This window comes from Gopherus flavomarginatus, chromosome 23 (assembly GCF_025201925.1).
Source record: "Gopherus flavomarginatus isolate rGopFla2 chromosome 23, rGopFla2.mat.asm, whole genome shotgun sequence".
NCBI classification, from domain to species: domain Eukaryota; kingdom Metazoa; phylum Chordata; order Testudines; family Testudinidae; genus Gopherus; species Gopherus flavomarginatus.
In genome coordinates, this window is record NC_066639.1 from 11,862,644 (window position 1) to 11,876,572 (window position 13,929).

The 13,929-nt window shown below is 51.4% G+C and overlaps 1 protein-coding gene and 1 pseudogene across 7 annotated transcripts in view; one reads left to right on the forward strand and one right to left on the reverse strand.

The window, feature by feature from the left end:
• LOC127039334 (zinc finger protein 879-like) overlaps positions 1–12,410 on the reverse strand; it is an 82,766-nt pseudogene extending 70,356 nt beyond the window's left edge.
• LOC127039351 (zinc finger protein OZF-like) overlaps positions 1–13,929 on the forward strand; it is a 1,232,974-nt gene that overhangs the window by 130,559 nt on the left and 1,088,486 nt on the right. Inside the window, exon 1 of one of the 7 annotated variants that reach the window (XM_050932912.1) lies at positions 12,810–12,871. The exons of 2 other annotated variants lie outside the window; for them this stretch is intronic. The gene's annotated coding sequence lies outside the window, so the exon portion shown is untranslated. Of the gene's footprint in view, positions 1–12,809; positions 12,872–13,247; positions 13,318–13,929 lie in introns of those variants that run through there. 4 more of the 7 variants (XM_050932908.1, XM_050932914.1, XM_050932920.1 and 1 more) reach the window with 4 other exon arrangements.

Here is a 13,929-nt window from a genome sequence, read left to right on the forward strand (position 1 = left end):
AGGTAGGTAGGAGCAGATCATTAATATCCCTACTTGAAAGAGGGAGAAGCTAAGGCTGAGAAAGGAGAATTGACTTGTCTTAGGTCTCCCAGCCAGTCAGTGGCAGCGTTGGGAATAGGATCCAAGAGCCCTGATTTTCAAACTAATAATCGGATCTTGAATTTCGACATTGAATAACCTGAATCAAGTGCCCTCAGATGAGCTCCAGACCAACAACAGTGACAGTAATTATTCTGCAAGTATTTGAGGAGAACTGCAATGTTAGAGAGAATCATGAACTGCTCAGAGACAACTAATGCAGAGAAGCGGCAAAATTCATCAAACATAGAACTGGTTATGACTTATAAAGAGAACAAGGATCTGAGTCTCCTCCCTGTCAATAACCCCCTGCTCAGCCAATCAGGGTAGAAACTGAGGATGGGAGGCTGAGAGTTCTCACCAGGGAGCTAGAAGGATGGCCCAGGTCACTGGTGGGGATCACTGCCCGAGCACTAGTTCAGCCCAACATTTTTGGGTGGGCCTCCCAGAGTGGGAGCTGCAGAGCACTCCCCTGCAACACACACACACACACACACACACACACACGCACGCACGCACGCACGCAGGCACCTCCTGGTGTTGGGAGAGGAACAGGAGAAAGGACAAAAGCAAGAGACGAAGAGAAAGGAGGGAGGGAGGGATGGAGGAAAAGGTGAAACAAAAAGGACAAATCCTAATATCCCCAGTGATTCTAAGGGACAAAATCCCAGGTGTGGAATAATATTCTGCCTCCTTAAGTTCATGTTTTCAATGCCTAGAATTCAACTCTCACCAGATGGATCAGACTGAACAGGTTTCAAACCTTCAGGAGGCTCTTACCTTGTAAACATGGACGGCTGTTTTCTAATAAAATCACTAAAAGGGAAGGAGAAAACTCGAAAGAGGTTCCTCCTGGCGCTCACTGCCATGAACCCGAATACTCTCTCAGTCCTCAAAGAGAGACTTGGAGAAGGAGACTTGCTGAAGCAAAGCCATAGGGGTCTCTGATGTTTCCCTGGCCCCTCACCCCTGTCCTGCCTGGCTGATGTCAGCATCTCTCTGTGAGGTCACTACCTCCCCACCACCTCTGACCAATAGTCTGAGGTCCTGCAAAAGGCCTTTGTGATGCCACTGCCACACTCCCTCTCAAAGGCAGGGGGAACAGCCATGAGGGCCTGCTTGCAATTGCCAGCTGTGGGAGGGGGTGTGCAGCAGTGGTTAGCCAAGGGGCCTGGAAAGAAGGACTGCTGGGTCCCATCCATACTTCTGATACTTGGCGTGACCATGAGCCAGTAGCTTCCCCTCACCAGGCCTGTTTCTCATCAGTAGGGTTGAGGTTGCAGTCCCAACAGCCCGGAGGGTTGGGAGCTCCCAGGAAGGTGTGTAAAGTGCTGGGATGTCAGGATCCCAGAGGCCCTGTCACCCCCACACTAGGGTGGTGTTCTGCACTCCCTGCTGCTGGCCGAGTTTCTCTGTCCCTTGGCAATAAGGCCCTATGCTACCAGCACTCCTAGCTATCTTTGAGATGCCACTGACTTTCTGAGGAAACTACAATCCATTGGTGACCCTGCAGAAAACACCATCCTGGCCACTATGGCGGTAGAAGCCCTCTACACCAACATTCCACACAAAGATGGACTACAAGCCATAAGGAACAGTATCCTCGATAATGTCATGGCAAACCTGGAGGCTAAACTTTGGGACTCTGTCCTCACCCACAACTATTTCACATTTGGGGACAAGGTATACCTTCAAGTCAACGGCACTGCTATGGGTACCCTCATGGCCCCACAGGATGCCAATATTTTTATGGCTGACTTAGAATAACGCTTCCTCAGCTCTCGTCCCCTAACGTCCCTACTCAACTTGCGCTACACTGATGACATCTTCATCATCTGGTCCCATGGAAAAGAAGCCCTTGAGGAATTGCACTATGATTTCAACAATTTCCAGATCACCATCAACCTCAGCCTGGACCAGTCCACACAACAGATCCACTTCCTGGACACTACAGTGCTAATAAGTGATGGTGACATAAACATCATCCTATACTGGAAACCTACTGACCACTACACTTACCTACATGCCTCCAGTTTTCACCCAGACCACACCACACAATCCCTTGTTGACAGCCAAGCTCTAAGATACAGCATTTGCTCCAACCCCTCAGACAGAGACCAACACCTAAAAGATTTCTATCAAGCATTCTTACAACTACAATATCCACCTGCTGAAGTGAAGAAACAGATTAACAGAGCCAGAAGAGTACCCAGAATTCACCTACTACAGGACAGGCCCAACCAAGAAAGTTACAGAATGCCACTAACTATCACTTTCAGCCCCCAACTAAATCCTCTCCAGCGCATCATCAAGGATCTACAACCTATCCTGAAGGACAATCTCTCACTATCACAGATCTTGGGAGACAGGCCAGTCCTTGCTTACAGACAGCCCCATAACTTGAAGCAAATACTTACCAGCAACCATACAACAAAAACACTAACCCAGGAACCTATCCTTCAACAAAGCCGATTGCCAACTCTGTTCAATCTATTCAAGGGACATCATCACAGAACCTAATCACATCAGCCACGCTATCAGAGGTTTGTTCACCTGCACATCTACCAATGTGATATATGCCATCGTGTTCCAGCAATGCCCCTCTGCCACGCACATTGGCCAAACTGGACAATCTCTATGTAAAAGAATAAAAGGACACAAAGCAGACATCAAGAATTGTAACATTCAAAAATGAGTTGGAGAACACTTCAATCTCCCTGAATCATTTACAGACTTAAAGTCACATTATTACCACAAAAAAACCCTTCAAAAACAGGCTCCCATGAGACACAGCTGAATTGGAATTAATTTGCAACCTGGATACCATGAAATTAGGCTTGAATAAAGACTGGGAGTGGATGGGTCATTACACAAAGTAAAACTATTTCTTCATGTTTATTTGTCCCCCCCCGCTGCTACTCACATCTTCCTGTCAATTGTTGGAAAAGGGCCATCCTGATTATCACTACAAAAGGTTTTTTTTCTCCTGCTAATAGCTCACCTTAACTGATCACTCTCGTTATAGTGTGTATGGCAACACCCATTTTTTCATCTTCTCTGTGGGTATATATATTTTCCTACTCTATTTTCCACCGTATGCATCCAAGGAAGTGGGTTTTAGCCCACGAAAGCTTATGCTCAAATAAATTTGTTAATGTCTAAGGTGCCACAAGCACTCCTCATTCCTTTTGAAGATAAATTAATGGAGGTTAAGTCCATGAATGGCTATTAGCCAGGATGGGTAAGGAATGGTATCCCTAGCTTCTGTTTGTCAAGAGGGCGGAGATGGAGGGCAGGAGAGAGATCATTTGATCATTGCCTGTTAGGTTCACTCCCTCTGGGGCACCTGGCATTGGGAACTGTTGGCAGATAGGATGTGGGGTTGGATGGATCTTTGGTCTGACTCAGTATGGCCATTTTTATGTTCTTATGAAGGGAGGGGCAGAGCCCTGTGGAAGAAGGGAAAGAATTGACAAGGATTTGTAGGGGATCTTAATGTATGTCAGTCTGTTAGCAAGAGTTAGGCCAGCTGTAACCCTAATGATGTGAGACTTGTAGAAGCGAGGATAGTGTGAGGCGAGTAGGAAAAACTGTGTGAGAAGTTATCACGACCTTGCACTGATAATCAAATACATAGACTGGCGCCTAGAAGTGAGAAAAAATTAGATAGCAGGATAGCCTATGTATAAACAAAATGCAGCTGTTGCTCATTATTGTCTGTATTATTGCTTGTTATTGTCTGTAATAAAGGTAGAAGTGCTTGCTGTAATTGTTTAGCTGTTGAGAGACCTGTCCAGGACTGGAGCAACCTGTGTCCTAGGACACTCCCTCTCTCTATTGTAATTGCTTGAGAAATAATAAAGTATTGGATTTTGCTGCACCCAAACAAAAAGCGAGAACTGTGTTTTTCTCCGACAGAGGGAATGAACAGAACAGGTAACCATCAAATGATTCACCCCGTCAACCATTCCCCGCTTCTGGCAAACAGAGGCTACAGACACCATTCCTGCCCATCCTGCCTGTGACACTGCCAGATGAGGTGTTAGCTCTTGCAAAAGCCCCCATGTCTTCACTGAACAGGGACAAACACACAGTGGAATCAGTCTGACTCACTTGTGTTAGAATTGTTAAAACAGGTATTAGGACTATAAGAATGCGTTTACACTTTATTGAATGCTTGTGAGTTGCTGCCTGGGTTAATATCTGACTAGTTGCATTGTGAGCCAGCTGGCTGCAACCTGTTCTGGTGCCACAGGGGCTCTGGTGGGTGAAAGGCAGAACTGCAGCACTTCTCAGGCAGAATGTATGATCTTCAAGCCAAAAAAGAAATTATGCGCTGGATGTGAATTCTGTGTATACGCAGCGGTGCAGAATTCCCACATGAGTAATTCACACCTGGCACAAACATAACCTGCTCACTCCCATCTCTTCTCCCTATGGGTCGAGTCCCAGAGCTGCTGCTGTCATTAATGCACACAGGCTTTCACTCCCGTTAGCGCTAGCAAGACCCAATCCAGTAACAGGACTGAACCCTTATTTTCCTATTACATCGGGCAGTCTCAGCTGAGGGGGAGGTGAGACGGGGAGGGTGTACAAAGGGGAAAGTTGTTGTACTCATGTTGGTCCCAGGATAGCAAAAAGGTATTTTTAATTGGTCCAAAAAAAGTTACCTCACCCACCTTGTCTCTCCAAGAGATCGGAAAGTGGCAGAAGGAGACAAACAGGAAGACAGAGCTCAGGACTCTAAACGAAACATTTCAAACCCCTGGAAGAAACTGCATTTCCCTTCTGCCCCTGTTTGGATCCTTTATGAGGGACCACCTCATTCCCCTCACAGCAGCAAAGGGAGACTGCAGCCAGCCCCAGATGGTCCTTCCCAATCCTGGCATGTTTGTTGTGACAAAGATTGTGTGTGGTGGGTGCACGGGCTGGGTACAGCTGGACAGATCTGCAGATTGGAAAGTCAGGGCAATTCTAGCACTGCTTGGGGGCTGTGGGCAGGGGGAGCAGTTCTGGAGCTGGGCCTCTGTCCTCTCTATCTCCCATAGCACATGGCTCTGGCAGCATCAAGTGGGTCCATCACTGCAGGGGAAGGTTGGGGTAATGTCTGAGATCAGGGTGAGAATTGGAGGGGGGTCCATGCTCAAGAATGGGGGATGGAATTCACCTCCCCACCCCTCTGCAGAGCTCAGCAACTAGGGCTTTATCCAGTGAAGTGAATTTCACTCTGGGTGACTTTGAGTCAGACACAGAAAGATCCTTGGGCCTTAAGTTCCACACTGGCCACAGGAGTTTACTAGTTCTCCCTCCCCAGATGGCCGGGGGCAGCCAGGGATAATTAGTGGGTTATGGGAATTAGAAGATGAAAATTCACTAAGAACAATGATATTTGTGTGTTTATTATTAAATCCCCAGATTTAATCCCCACCAATCCCCGTCCTCCTTCCAATGAGCTATAACTATCTAAGGGACTCAGCTACTGATCCTGCAGGCAGTTCCTGCCCTTCCCCACTTTCTAAAGCAGCACTTTTAACACCAGGGCAGGGAAACATGTAAATACTTGGAACCAAATTCCAGAAGCTGCTGAGCATGGAGAAGTTCAAATGAAACCAAGGTTCCGTCTCTCCAAGGACCTGGCTCCTAGTGCAAAATAAAAGACATTCCCCAGAAATCTGAAATGGCCACTTCATAACTGACAAAATGTTAATAATCTGTTCACTTCTGGGAATCATCAATAAGAGAAACAACCCAGTGATGGTGATATAATGAGGAAAAGATCTCATGTGTCTTTAGATTACACCAATTTGTAATCTGGAACTATACACACTAAAATGCCTAAATCGTAGCCCTACGGCAATTGCCTGGTGTCACTACATGGCACAATTTAGGTTGGTGCCTTAGTTGTGAATTTCCATCCCCTAACATATTGTAATTGCTATTAAGTGGGTTTGACAAAATTCATTTTGTTTATTTCTTTCTTTTAATTTCAACAGATAGTGATATTTATTTTTAAGCCCTTTTTTCAAATGTTTACAATTTCAACGTTCAGAGCTGTGGGAAGTTATGGGGGTCGTCAGACAACAATCAACATTTACTGCAATTTATTCATAAAACTTTAATCCTTTCAAGCATAATTTTAAGTAATGAAGTACTTGAATTCTTTCACTTCCTAGACTGGAATGTTTCATTTCATGATAATTACACCCTCCCTGTGATGTATTTCACTCTCGGTACCCTAAACCCCTCTTGATATAGCTCATGTCTGGGAGCTCTGCTGAGGCGAGTGGCATTATGATCAGAAGATGACACTCTGACACACGAGCAGAGACATATGGGGGAGGGTGGAGGTTGAGGTAACATGGAGGCTACCAGAGTTGAACATGGCCGTAAGAGCAAAAGCCCTCTCAGCCTCTCCTCTCTCCCACCTCCCAGAGTCAGTAATTCTGAGAAATTGTTCCCTGAAATCTAAATAGCCCCCGTATGAGAGACAGCGATTAACGCAGGTACCTTAGGGGCTGCAGCGCCAACCCCCTGCCTTGACGAGGGGGATGAACAATTGCTGTAGAAATGGGTTAGGCTGGGAGAGGGCACAGCTGAAGTGTGACTGGGAGCTCAGTTGACCAAGAGGCCAGAACTCATACGAGGGTTGGGAGAAGAAGACAACAGGACTGGGTAAAGGCATTTCAGTGTACTTTCTCCATTAACCATTCTGCTATGTATTTAATTTAGAAACATCTGAATACTCTGGAACTAAGTTGGGTTGATGTGTTTTCACTTACATTGGTACAGTTTTAATTAGGTGCTTAATCAGATGCTCATGCAACACAAAGCAGTCAATAATGGATGTGCTTTCATTCATTAACTTGACTGTGTGCTGTGCATCGCTTTAAAAAAAAATTGGTGTGAGCGAGTGTCAAAATTTTAGGCATTAAGAAAAGGAAATTAAGTGTCAGTTCATTTCTCATGCATTTAGGCCTTTTGCCCTAAAACGCGCATTTGACTCTTTGACGTTGCTTTATCCGCCCCACCAGAAAATGCTATAGGGAACCCGGTCATTACAGCCAACCTTCACTAGGTACTGTTCTACCAGCTATGGGCCAATATTCAAATGATTCTGTTGGTTTTATCTTTCATTCAGCTTTGCAATTCTTCGATCCCATCTAAAAACTGGAAGTGAAATAACTGAAGCAAATTAAGAAGAGAGCAGTATCTGGCATAGGTGGGGGTAAAACAATAAAGGGAAAGAACCGACTATGCAAAAAGGAACATCGCAAACTATCAAACCCCAGACCTCCGTCCAATTGAACCCACCCCAGCCAGGCATATCAAGATGGGTCCTTGAAAAATCGCTCAGCCCATCTGGCAGTGAACGCTGTGTGTCCCAGGCAGAACTACGGTGTGTGCATCTGCTCTGCTGACGTGCTGCTTTGGTACGGAATGCACCACAGCCACAGGGAGCAGAGACATGGACTCCTACAAAACACATTCCCAGATACATCTGCAATGCCGCATCCCCTCCCCACCGCCCCACTGTCTGCCATCCCCTCCCCTACCTCCACATGGCCATTCACAACCTATTGCTAACACTTCCTCCCAGCCTTCAGCACTATAAATAAATAAAACGCGGTGTTACAAAAGGTAGATCGTGCCACAGAAACCGGATCAGGATGTCAGTGAGGTTTTTGATACAGTTCCACATGGGAAACTATTCGTTAAATTGAAGAAGATGGGGATTAATATGAGAACCGAAAGGTCAATAAAGAATTGGTTAAAGGGAGTCTACAAGGGGGTCATATTGAACGGTGAGTTGTCAGGCTGGAGGGAGTTACTAGTGGAGTTCCTCAGATCAGCCTTGGGACCAATCTTACTCAACACTTTTATTAGTGATCTTGGCACAAGAAGTGGGAGTGGGACACAAAGCCGGGAGGGATTGCCAATATGGAGGAGGACAGGAAAATCATACAAGAAAATCTGCATGGCCTTGAAAGCTGGAGTAATAGAAATGGGATGAAAATTAATAGTGCACAAATTCTAGTTGTTAGTCTCCAAGTGCATAATTTTGCAATAAGCTGGGGATTTATCAATTGGAAGTGACAGAGGAGGAGAAAGACCTGGGTGTATTGGTTGATCACAGGATAATTATGAGCTGCCAATGTGATGCAGCCGTGAAATAGGTTAATGCAGTCCTAGGATACATCAGGTGAGGTTTTTCCAGCAGACACATGAAAGGGTTAGTACTGTTATAAAAGGCACCGATGAGACCTCATCTGAAATACACCTCTACCTTCTGCCCTTAATGTCTCTGAGTCTATAAACTGTGCTTTCTGTTGCACAAACACTGATGGAGATCAGGGCCCCATCGTGCAGCCCATGGCAGAGAAACTGACTGAGATCAGCACCCTCATTCTGCTGGGCACTGCACAGACAGATAAGGACAGTCCTTGCCCCAAAGAAATCACAATCCAAGGAGACAATGGGTAGGAGGAAAACAGAGAGGGGCTGTGACTTCCTCAAGGTCACAAAGCAGGTCAGGGACAGAGCCAGGAACATTTCCCGTTAACGCCAGAGCCACATCACCGGCAGCTTGGAAAGGTCCCCACACCCCATTGTATTAGGCTGCAGGAAGAGATGGTTTGTCCATGGATGCACAGGCTGTCTTGGCAGGGCAGCTCAGCTGCGGTCCCTGCACACAGCTGGGTATGTGTGTCACGGGTCAGGAGAAGTCAGTGTCCAGTCCTGTGTGGCTGTGCTCCTGGCTCATACCTCCAGCACTCACTGCTGCCTCTCCCTTACCAGCTGCACTGGTCAGCCAGACCCAGGCCTCTGTGAGGTCACTGCCCCTCCCACCCCACCACTTCAAACCTTCAAACAGGGACATGGTGCACCAGTGCCAGAGTGCACTACTGTAAATTCTGTCTGTACTAAGGTTTGCACCAGTGCCTAAAACACCAGGGTGGCAGAGACCTTCAGTGCCCAAAACAGCAGTACGGTGGCACTAGAACTGGGATCTAGTTCTAGCTCTGTCACAGACCTTGCACACATCAATGTTTCTCCTCCCAACTTTAGTCTCTTTACCCAGCTGCCCACTCACTGGGGTCTCCTCTCTCTCCACAGCTGCTCACCACTAAAATCTGTGTGGGTGTCACCAGAGCTGAGGTACTTCAGCTCTGGAATAGTCTTACAAGGGGGGCTGTGGAGTTTCTTTTCCTGGAAGTTTTTAAGAACAGATAGGACAAACCTCTGTCAGAGATAATCAACATGTACTTGGTCCTGCCTCGGGAGAGAGAGCTGGACTTGATGACGTCTTGAGGTCCTATCTAGCCCTACATTTCTAGCATGCTATGCAATATATACATATAAAACAAAATACAGAGAAAAACCGCACATCAACCTGATGTCAGGCCATTCAAAAAACAACAACAAAACAAAAAACTACATTGCACAGCACAAAATGACACAATACTAAGGAGAAGAAAGCAACACAATGCAAACTAACACACCTTAGGACAAAAGTACACAATGCAAAATAGCTCAACTCAAACCAACATAACACAGACACCAAACAAGCTAAGGCAAAACAACACATCATAAAACTATGCAACACAACGTGGTGCATCATAGTTCCAAAAGGCACCACACAAAACAGCTCAGCGTACAACAGAGCACAGCATAAAAGAGAATTATTTCAGTGTAGACCTGGAAGGGATCTTGAGAGGGCGTCTACTCCAGACTCCTGTGCTGAGGCAGAACCAAGTATCCCTAGACATTCCCAGACTGGTGTATCTCTAACCTGGGCTTAAAAATCTCCAGTGAAGGAAATTCCACAGTCTCCCCTGGAAGCCAATGCAAGGCAAACACAGGCCAGACCAACGCTGTACACACACACGCTGGGTTTATGGATAAGGGGAGAGGCAAGAACTGAAACAATCTGGGTTCAGTTCCCGGTTTTGCCCCAGATTCTCCATGCAAACTTGAGCAAATTACTTCAGCTGTCTGAGCTTCAGTTTCCTCATCTGTAAAACGGAGAGTCACCTCCCACCATTGGCCTATTTAGCCTTTCAGCTTTTTGTGGTAAGGCCTGTCCCTGTGGGCATGTCGACACTGCAGTCAGATACCGGCGGCTGGCCCGTGCCCGCTGACCTAGGCTCACACGGCTCAGGCTGTGGGGCTGTTTAATTGTGGTGTCCATGTTCCGGCTTGGGCTGCAGCCCAAGGTCTGGCACCTTGCTGGCTGGGAAGCCCAGACATCTATACTGCAATTAAACAGCCCCTTCGCCTGAGCCTGGTGAGCCTGAGTCAGCTGGCATGGGCCAGCGGGGGGGTTTTAACAGCAGAGTAGAGACACCCTGGGTGTCTTTTCTGCACCTGTCACAATGGGGACCCTGATCTTGGTCAGTGTCTGTGCAGAGCCCTGCACAACAGGAAGCCTGATCTCAGTTGGGGACTCTGCAGCTCCCAGCATTACAGGATCCCTGATTTTGTTTAGGGCCTCTGCAGCAACTGGCAAAATGTGGGGGCGGGATCTCTGTCAGGGTCTGTGCAGTGCCCAGTACAGTGCAATGCCAGGCCCAACGGGGACACAGATCTCAGTCGAGGTCGCTGAAGTGCCCAGCACAATGGATGCAGCAGTTTGGGTCACATTCGTGCGCTGCCTGGCACAAGAAGGGCCGTGATATTGGTGCAGGTCTCAGTTTTACCTGGCACAACAGTGCGGTCTGATCTCACCTGGGGTCTCTTCAGTGCCTGGCAGAAAAGGGTCCAGATCTCAGTCCGATAAGAGCCCTGATCTCAGTTAGACACCTGGATAGAAAAGTGGGAAGATTTTTGAGAATTTGATAACAGTATTTCAGAAAATGGGACACAAACTAAATATTTGCCAACATAAGGGACAAGCATCAACATGTGGGGAGATTTTATGTCACCATTCAACAGTTCAAGAGAAAAGAGGGGAAATTGGAGGGGATTATACAGGGATATTGAATCAACAACAGAATGGGACAGATTCTTCTTGCCTCACACTCACAGGGCCAGGAGGGAGCCCTGGGTGATGTCTTTTCACAGGGGAAAGGAGCAGGGGCTGGAGTCAGAAGGTCGCTGGCTGTGGGCAGCGCCTGGCAATGGGGTCTGGGAATGTGACAAGCAGGTGATGTGGGGGGGAAGGAGTAGCAGCACTAGGAAACCTGGGGCTAGGCAGTCTCTATGGGGGATATTTCCTCCTCCCTCCCATTCCTGGCCCTTCGCACGCCCTGTTGCCAGCAGAGAGTGGCCCCTCCCAAGCCCAGCCCAGCCCAGAGATGTCCCTGTCTCAGGGGCCCCCCCAGCCTCTGCCCAGTTCAGAAATCACTCGGGGGAACCATTTCCCACCTGCAGAAGGACAAATCCCTGCAGGTGAAAATGGGGGAAACACTCCAAACCTGAGATCTGAACTGGCCATTGGGGAAGGGGAGAGAAAATGGGGCACAATAGGGGGAGGGGAACAGGGAACTTCTCAGGGGTTTGGGGGAAGGGGGGTCACCCTGGGTGCTGCTCGTTGCTCTCTAGGGAGAAAGGGGGCAGGACGGGAGAGGAGGGGGGTCCCCACGGGGGGGGGCAGCGGTAAACCCGAGGGGATCTCAGCCCCCCCCGTTCTCTCCCCGCTCCTCGGGGGTCACCTGCTCTCCCCCCCCCGGCCATGTCTGGGCTGCACAGACATTTCCCCCCCACCCCTTTCCCAGCCCCCCAGCCCAGCCCCACGCAGGGACCCCAGTGGGGCTGGGCCCCTCCCCCCGCCATCCCCCGCGGGGCCCCAGGGCAGAGCCTGGCCAGGCCCGAGGGGCGCTGGGCTCCTGCAGGGACAGCAGCTTCGAGCCCCCCGCGGGCGCTGCGAGATGCCGGGTCCCCCCCCGGACACTGGGGCAGAGTCACCGCCCCGCCCCCCCCCCCAGGGCTCGCTCCGGGACCTGGAGACTGCAGCTCCGCAGCGGGGCCGGGCCCGGGGGGATTAACGGGTCTCACCGGCACAAACTGGTGACGCGGCCTCTGCGCATGCGGGACTCTCCTCCCGCCCGATCTGCGCATGCCCAGAGCCGAGAGAGACATAACCCTTCTCCGGCCCCGGGAGAGGCTCCAACGGCCCCGCGCGAGCCAGGCAGAGCCGCAGCGGCCCGCGCGCGTCTGCAACCCGGCTTGTGCTCTCCCACCTAACGTCACTTCCGGTCCAGTGAGAATCAGGAACTACATCTCCCAGCCTCCGCCGGGGGCGCTTCCGCTCTCTCCAGTCCAGGGATGGGAGGTCCCCGGGGCCATCCTGACCCTCCCCCCACTGCTCATCCTTTCCCCCGGCCCCGCCCCCTCTCCCAGCCGGTGCTTCTCAGACCCCCCCCCCGCCTGTTCCGGGGGAGCGGTAGAGCTGGGGGGCTTGTGACCCCCACGTAATAACCGCCCCCCCCCACGCCCCAACCCCCAGCCCTGAACGCCCCCGGCAGGAGCGTGTCCGCCCCACGGGTGTCCCCGCCTCCCCCCACGTTCTGCCCGCCCCGCGCTGTCCCTGGCCCCACCGCGCTGCAGGGCTGGAGCAGCCCCCGCGCTGCGCTCCGGGCCCGGCCATGGCCCCGCTGCCGGTGTAGTAAGGGCAGAGAGAGGGACACTGCGGGGGGGAGGGGAGCTGTTACACCAGACCCTGCCCCTGCTTTTCCCCTAGAGACCCCCAGCCCCTCTCCTGCCCCCGCCCCTTTGCTCCGCCAGCGGGGCCATAGCCGGGGCCGGGAGCGCAGCGCGGGGGCTGCTCCAGCCCTGCAGCCCGCGGGGCAGCGCGGTGGGGCTGGGGGCAGCGCGGGGCGGGCAGGGCCCGGGGGGGCGGGGACACGCGTGGGGCGGACACGCTCCTGCCGGGGGGGCTTCAGGGTTAGGGTGTGGGGCGAGCGGTTATTACGTGGGGGTTACAAGCCCCCCCAGCTCTGCCGCCCCCCGGGAAAAGCCGGGGGGGGGGTCTGAGAGGCACCGGCTAGGAGAGGTGGCGGGGCCAGGAGACAGGATGAGCGGTGGGGGCAGGATCAGGCTGGCCCCGGGGACCTCCCTTCCCTGGGCAAGAAAAAGCGGAAGCGCCCCCGGGGTAGGCTGGGAGATGTAGTTCCTGACTCTCCCTGGACCGGAAGTGATGTTGGGTTGGAGAGAACAAGCCAGCTGCAAACGCGCGCGGGCCGCTCCGGCTCTGCCTGGCTCGCGGGGGGCCGTTGGAGCCTCTCCCGGGGCCGGACAAGGGTTTGTACCGTTGGAGCTCTGGGCATGCGCAGATCGGGGCGGAGGAGAATCTCGCATTAAATCCCCCCCCTCCGGGGCCGGGCGGGGGTGAGACCGGGCTGGGGGACTGGGAAGGGGGCGGGGGGGAAATGTCTGTGCAGCCCGGACATGGCCGGAGGGGGGGGGGAGAGATCAGGTGACCCCCGAGGAGCGGGGAGAGAAAGGGGGGTGCTGAGATCCCCTCGGATTTACCGCTGCCCCCCCCGTGGGGACCCCCCTCCTCTCCCGTCCTGCCCCCTTTCTCCCTAGAGAGCAACGAGCAGCACCCAGGGTGACCCCCCCTCCCCCAAACCCTGAGAAGTTCCCTGTTCCCCTCCCCCCATTGTGCCCCATTTTCTCTGCCCTTCGCCAATGGCCAGTTCAGATCTCAGGTTTGGGGTGTTTCCCCCATTTTCACCTGCAGGGATTTGTCCTTGTGCGGGTGGGAAATGGTTCCCCCGAGTGATTTCTGAGCTGGGCAGAGGCTGGGGGGGCCCTGAGACAGGGACACCTCTGGGCTGGGCTGGGGGGGCTCTGAGACAGGGACACCTCTGGGCTGGGCTGGGGGGGCCCTCTCTGCTGGCAACAGGGCAT